Source organism: Ambystoma mexicanum, chromosome 5q (genome assembly GCF_040938575.1).
Source record: "Ambystoma mexicanum isolate Mex_15411 chromosome 5q, UKY_AmexF1_1, whole genome shotgun sequence".
Lineage (NCBI taxonomy): Eukaryota > Metazoa > Chordata > Amphibia > Caudata > Ambystomatidae > Ambystoma > Ambystoma mexicanum.
Window position 1 is genome coordinate 804,198,130 of NC_090933.1, and position 6,608 is coordinate 804,204,737.

Genomic DNA, 6,608 nt, shown 5'->3' on the forward strand with positions numbered 1-6,608 from the left:
CAGTAACTAGCACATCCCAATAAGCACACTGTGCAGCAGGCTTGTCAGTGTGCGAGTCAGACTGCACATGACCAGGCCAGGATTAGTGACTCCCACACCTGCGTACATATCCGACACATCCGTAGAAACCAGTGCTGTAGTAACGGCCAAAATGCCACCAATCCAAAATGACTGAAATGTGAATGCTGCCATTAATGACATTAGCGTCTCACACAACCACTCATGTTGTACCTTTGTTCTACACCCACAGGCAGTGAGCATGAGGGCGATGAGCCTGAGAGAAGCCGTCCCACCACATCCAGTGCCAAAGGCAGGGACCACCGCGTACCGGCCAGGAAGGACAAAACCACCACAGCTCCTCCAAGGCCCATTGAGGTTGCACCACCCCCATCCCTCACTGCATCAGCGCCTGCAACAATCACCACACCAAGGTCAGAGGAGTCCAGCATCTCTGGGGAGGTGGCAGCCACGGCCCCTCTGCAATTCGTGGACAGCCCCTTGTCCATCTGTGGGGCGTCAGAGGAGGACTCCTACCCCACTGTATACACCCCGAGCCCTGCAATGTCCCCCAGGTGTCGTGCAGGGACTCTGGGGAGGGTGACACACCAGTCCGAAGTGCACGTGGCGATGCACCGGGAGACGCAGATCCCATGCCCAGTACCCCATTCGAGGCCCTGTCAGGGCATGTCGACCCAATCCCCTGCAGGGATGATACGTCATCCCAGGAAGCACTACATGCAGGACAGCTCACTGCCCTCATCACTGACGTCAATGAGGAAAACCGCCAGGGCAGGTTGGAGTTACTCGAGGAGCTCAGGCCAATGCGTCAGGTGTTCACGGAAAGCACCAACCGTGTGTGTGAGGCACTTGGACGCATTGCAGATGCCCTTGTGGCAGCACGTCCCATTCATGCGACTCAGCAGGAGGACACCCCCTCAACCAGTCCCCCCACCCCGGCAAGCCCAGCGCGCCGCTTGCTGCATTCTCAGCGGCGCAGGAACATGCCCCCCTGGGCACCGGGAGCATGGATCAATAGACAATGCTGCCACATGTGGCCTCAATGTGCCACACGGGACTACTGTGGCGAAGTCCGGGGGAGGGGGGTGAGGGTGTGTATGGGAGTTGGGGAGAGGGGGGTGAGGGTGTGTATGGGAGTTGGGGGGAGGGGGGTGAGGGCATGTATGGGAGTTGGGGGGAGGGGGGTGAGGGTGTGTATGGGAGTTGGGGGGAGGGGGGTGAGGGTGGAGGTTTTGTTGTTCACGTGTGAACCTACTAATACAATACACCGGTTGTGTATAAAAAATATCAGAGTGGACATTGATCAATGTGCATGTGTCTTTTAATGACTCACAGTGCATGGTGTACATGTATCCCCACAACCAGTGCCCGATGCCCTGTCATCCTGACACCCTCAGCTGACTTGAGTGTCAGAAATATTGTCCAATCAATGATTGCCACACGGCACATCCCTCCTGTGCATCTGCACTGTGATGCTGTCCTGCCAATTCTTCATCCACCCCCTCATCATCATCTGGTGGTAGCAGTCCCAGGTCAGGGGGCATTGGCACATTCCGACGGATGCACATATTGTGCAGCTTTACACATGCCATGGTGATCCTGGCCACCTTCTCGTGGCTGTTGATGAATGCTCCACCCGAACGGCTGTGGCAACAAAATGGTGCCTTTAACAGGCCAAATGTCTGCTCTATGGCCACCCGTGTACGGGTATGGGCTCGATTGTAGTCCTCCTCATGCCTGTTCTGTGGGTTGCGGATAGGGGCCATGAGCCACGGCTTCAAAGGGTAGCCACCATCACCAGCATGGAAGGTGAATGAAGGTAAGTGTTTGTACATTGATGGTGGCGAACTGTAGCAGTCTTGCATGGCAGCTGGTGATTCCTGGCCATACACACATGTCCCTGGTTGCATCAACCCCATTACTGGCCCGGCTATGTGTCCTGTGCCATGGAATGATGGAGGGGTAGCTTCTTCAAGATGGCTTATGGTGTGCACTCACATCTTGTTGCACGTGCACCGTATATGCGTGCAGCAGTGTTGGCCTGAATTCATTGATGTGTTGGGTTCTGTGAGATTTGGTGGCAGGGGATGTTGACTGTAGTCAGTAGCATACTTGTCTTACTGCACTGATCAGTACCATGTTGACTTGCACCACTACTATGGGTGTGCAGAACCAGTGACACGCTGCTGTATCCCTGTTGGGCTCACTTCTGTGCACTCCCAGGGACGTCTGTCTTGTGTGGTGGGATGCAGGAGGCTGCGAGATAGTGCATATGCAGTGCATGGTGAAGGATGCCCTTACGGTGTGTGAGGTCCGCCGATGAGTGGTGCTTGTGTTGCGGTATTGGGCCAGGTTACCTGTCAGACGAGTAGTGTTGTATTTTCTACATTCTAGCATCGCTGTGATGTTAGGCAGTCATGTGCCATATTGATTGCCTTGGGGCACTGCGTTCTGTGGGGTGCACATCGTGCACCGGCGTCAACATTCCCACACAGATGTAGTATGCACCCCCCCCTTTCCCACCAAGTTGGGGTATGCAGCAACCCTATTAATGGCCCCAATGCGCTGCCATGGCCCAATCAGGTGACTCACCAAGCAGCCAGGCACGTTGACCAGCATGTTTCTCCATATAGCGTGGTAGCGTGGAGTTCCGCAGGACCAGGGGGTCATGTGTTGATTGGGGGTATCGGGCACAGCAATGTGTGATGGCTTTACTGGCATTTCATACCATCTGGACGTTAATGGAGTGGTATTGCTTGCGGTTGCGATACGCCACCTCCATTGCATGTGGAAAGACCAATTCCACGTGGGTGCAGTCGAGGGCACCTATGCAATTTGACATGCCTGCCAGTGCATGGTAGGCAACTTATGTATCCAAAATCTCCTGGGGTGTCCGGGGTAGGGATATGTAGCCCCTTGTGTGTTTGATGAGGGCATCCAGCACTTGGTTGAGTATCTGTGAAAATATGGCCTGTGGTATGCCATGCATGTGCCCCACTGTATGCTGCTATGTGCCTGTGGCAAGGAAGTGGAGAACAGACACTACCCTGAGTAGAGGGGGGATTGCAGTGTGGATTTCTATGAGGCTCACTATGTCATCATGTGTCAGGTCCACTATGGTGGTGATGGTGTCCCGGTCAAGGCGGTACAGGGTGTGGGTCTGCTCTGGTGTGAGGTTGAAGGGGGAGGTTCTGATGCGAGGGATTGGGGGCTGCCGCCGTGGTAATGGTGGCTGCACCGGTAGGGCATGCTGGGCCTGTCTCACCCTCCTTCTCCTCCTGTGTATCCTCTGTGGTGGGGGCTGTGGTTGTTGTTGTTGCTGTTGTTGTCGTTGCTGCCTTGCAAGCAGGGCCTCCAGCTCCAGTAATCCTGCTACAATTGGTATCATCTTGGTGTGGGAGGGGGTGTGGTGAGTGGGTGTGCTCCTTTTGTGCTGTGCCAGACTCCATTGCCTCCACCTGTGCTGATTGAGTGCACCTGTGCCTCTTGGAAACACTGCTCAGAGTTCTTAACACCTTCTCGGCGATGCCGGTATTTACTCCATGCCGGTAAGGTACTTTGCGGCCTTGTAGAGGCCGTTTTTTGCATGTCCGCATGACTTGGGATCAGCTCCGGTTTACGCCATGCTGCTAATTTCGGCATGGGGTGTCGTGCGCGCGCCACGAGACCGCTATTTACGGCCTCGTACTTTACGGTACGCCGTAAATAACGGTCTAGAGGGTCAGAATGGCCCGTAAAGGTGTACGATGCCAGTAATCCTTTACCGGCATCGTTTTTCCCTTAACGCCCAACTCGGAATGACCCCCAATGACTGGAGGCCACTGGGTGGAGGCTCCTGCCTCGACTATGCAACTTTCAATGAAACCGTTGATCCTGCCCGATAGGCGGTTGTTTTGAGATCATAGGGGGTGAAACAGCAGAGGCCAGACTCGCCCTGCCTTTTTTAGGGAACAGCTGGTCTGCATGAGGTGCACTGTTGCATCTGCACAGCACTGCCAAGCATAAATACATTGGCTTTAAATCCAGGATTCCTTGTTGTGTAACTTACCAAGCATGGTGGTCTGGGATAGGTGTGTCGTTAATACCTAATGCACTTCCTGCTGATGAACAGTAACCTTCCCTTTTTACTGCACCCTAAATATATTTCACACCCTCCCCTGCATGATATCTGTTATTTTGTAGGTCATGTGGAAACACTGCATAGTGTTCTAGGATTCTTGAACATTGTGTGAGGCAATATGTACCACAATCATTTGCCAGAACATTTTGGGCCTCATTACACGGAAGGCGGTGAGCCATGGCGCTATTAGCGCCATGGCTCATGCCGGTAAAATACCGGCACCGCCTTGGCGGAAAGGGGATTTACCGCCCCATTCCAAGGTTGGAGGGGCGGTAAATCCCCCTTCCGCCATTGCCCTTCCCCATTCCCATTTCTGCCCCATAGGGCTCTATGGGAATGGGGAAGGCGCTAATTACGGCACCGCAATTTCGCGGTGCCGTAATTAGCTCCGAGGTCCCTTAGCGGGTTGGTTTTTAACGCCTGCAAAAAGCAGGCGTTAAAGCACCAACCCGCTAAGGGACCTCGTAGTAAGGCGGTAATGGTTAACGGTCACCGTTACCATTAACGGTGGCCGTTAACCATTACCGCCTTCCGTGTAATGAGGCCCTTTGTCTAGTTGTAACTTTATCTACTTGCTCAACCTCTTCTGACAGATCAGAAAATAAAGTCATGCAAAGGCAAAATGCCTCCTGCAGTAATCCATGCATGGACTGCCAATAGTGAACTAGTGAACTTCTGCTGAAGAGTCGAAGACCAAGAGAACTGAGAAAGAACTGACCTGGCAGCACATGATGTACGAGAAAAAGCAGCGGACAGAAAGTTGCACTGATCCATCTTAAGAAAAACAATAGGTTGGGAACAAGGCTTAGCTCATACAAAACTATAAGATAAATCAGCCTCAGGAGAATCCAGATATCCCCAAGAACATCTTAAATCACCATGAAGAAGTATGAGCTCCTTTCAATTACAAAATGTGATCCCCACGATCAAACAACAAAATACTCCAAGGTCACTGCTGATGGATTGGGATCTGTAACCTAGGGAAACACTCCAAGAAGAACCAGTGCAACCTCACTTGGGAAAAAGAAATTCCATAGGGAAAGTCCTCTTGGAAGACAAGAAAGACAATCACTTAACATCTAGGAGGCTCAGTTTCCTCAAATAAAGTGGAGGATTAAACAGTTAAAAAAGCCAAATTGATTTGGACAATGCAACGACCCATGCACTGCTAAATCTAAATAGTGGAAACTTGCAACCAGGTTTTTCAGAAGCTCATCGGTTAAATCATTTCTAACTTAAATAGAGTATCAATGGGCAAGACTCTCCAAGAAAAAGTCTTCACATAACTTCTTAGTCGGCCCAGAGCCTTCAGCAATGTGAGATAGTCAGCCTCAAGTGTTTCTTGTGGTATGGTGACCTGTGGTTTTCCATGCAGCAGGCCACAAGCATTATAATGCACATGAGCAGAGACCATTCAAACATGGCCATGCTCCCTCCAAAAGCCAGAGAGTGCAAAAATCAGGAGAGCCTATCTGCAAGTCCATGCAAGCCCCATTGGTACTATGTGACCAGACCTCCTGCCATGTATAAGAGGGCTAAGGTAGCCCTCGGCCAAGCACCCTGGTATAGGGCAGCTGCCAAAGTGTGAGTTCTGTTTGTTGGTCTCACCCTCTGACCTGCCTCAACCAAAAATGGTGCTGTACAGACACAGACTGCATCTGTGTCACACCATTCTTCCATCTGCAGCTCCTAAGAACCTGGGTCACATAAGTGCTCATGTGAGTGCTTGGACACACCTCTCTGTAGAGTAAGTGAACGATTTTAGCAGCACTTGGCCTATGTATACGGTTGGATGATGTAAACAGTGTTATATGTAATTGTGTTGCACCAGTGGTAGCACAGGCACCTAGGTGGTGGACCAATGCCTTGTATCACCACCTCACCACTTTCAATAGTCTTGAAGCTGTGCTTATCTGCTGGTTCCGTTCTCCTAGGGAGCATTTTCCTTAGACCTGGACAGTACTGCCAGTAGTATCTCAATAACTGAGTCACTTGTGTATAGGTGACCGAATTCAAATGCCTAATTATTATTTGTTCCTTTGTTGGTTGTATGGGCACTTCCCCTCTCTCACCCTCAACCCCACAATATTGAACCTAGTTTACAAATAATTTCACCACACCCATTAACATCATGGCTCCAGAGATGGCTGAGATGTTGGTTAACATCCAATAGAATGCCAACACACATTTAGTAATGGGTGATCTGAATATCTACCTTGATTGCCCTGAACAAAAGCCAGGTGAATTATTTTTCAAACAATGCAGAACCTGGGGTCCAGTTCTTGGGCTTCAAGGCCACACAGTAGCAGAAATGAGTTGGATGTCATCTCTACCTTCAAATGTCCTTTAGGTCCTACAAAACATATACCTGTATCCTGGACAGATCAGCAACTTCTAAACAATGAAGGCCAAATCATATTAGTCATGGGAAAACATCTGACTCACAGCAAAAGAATTCAAGATATCTATG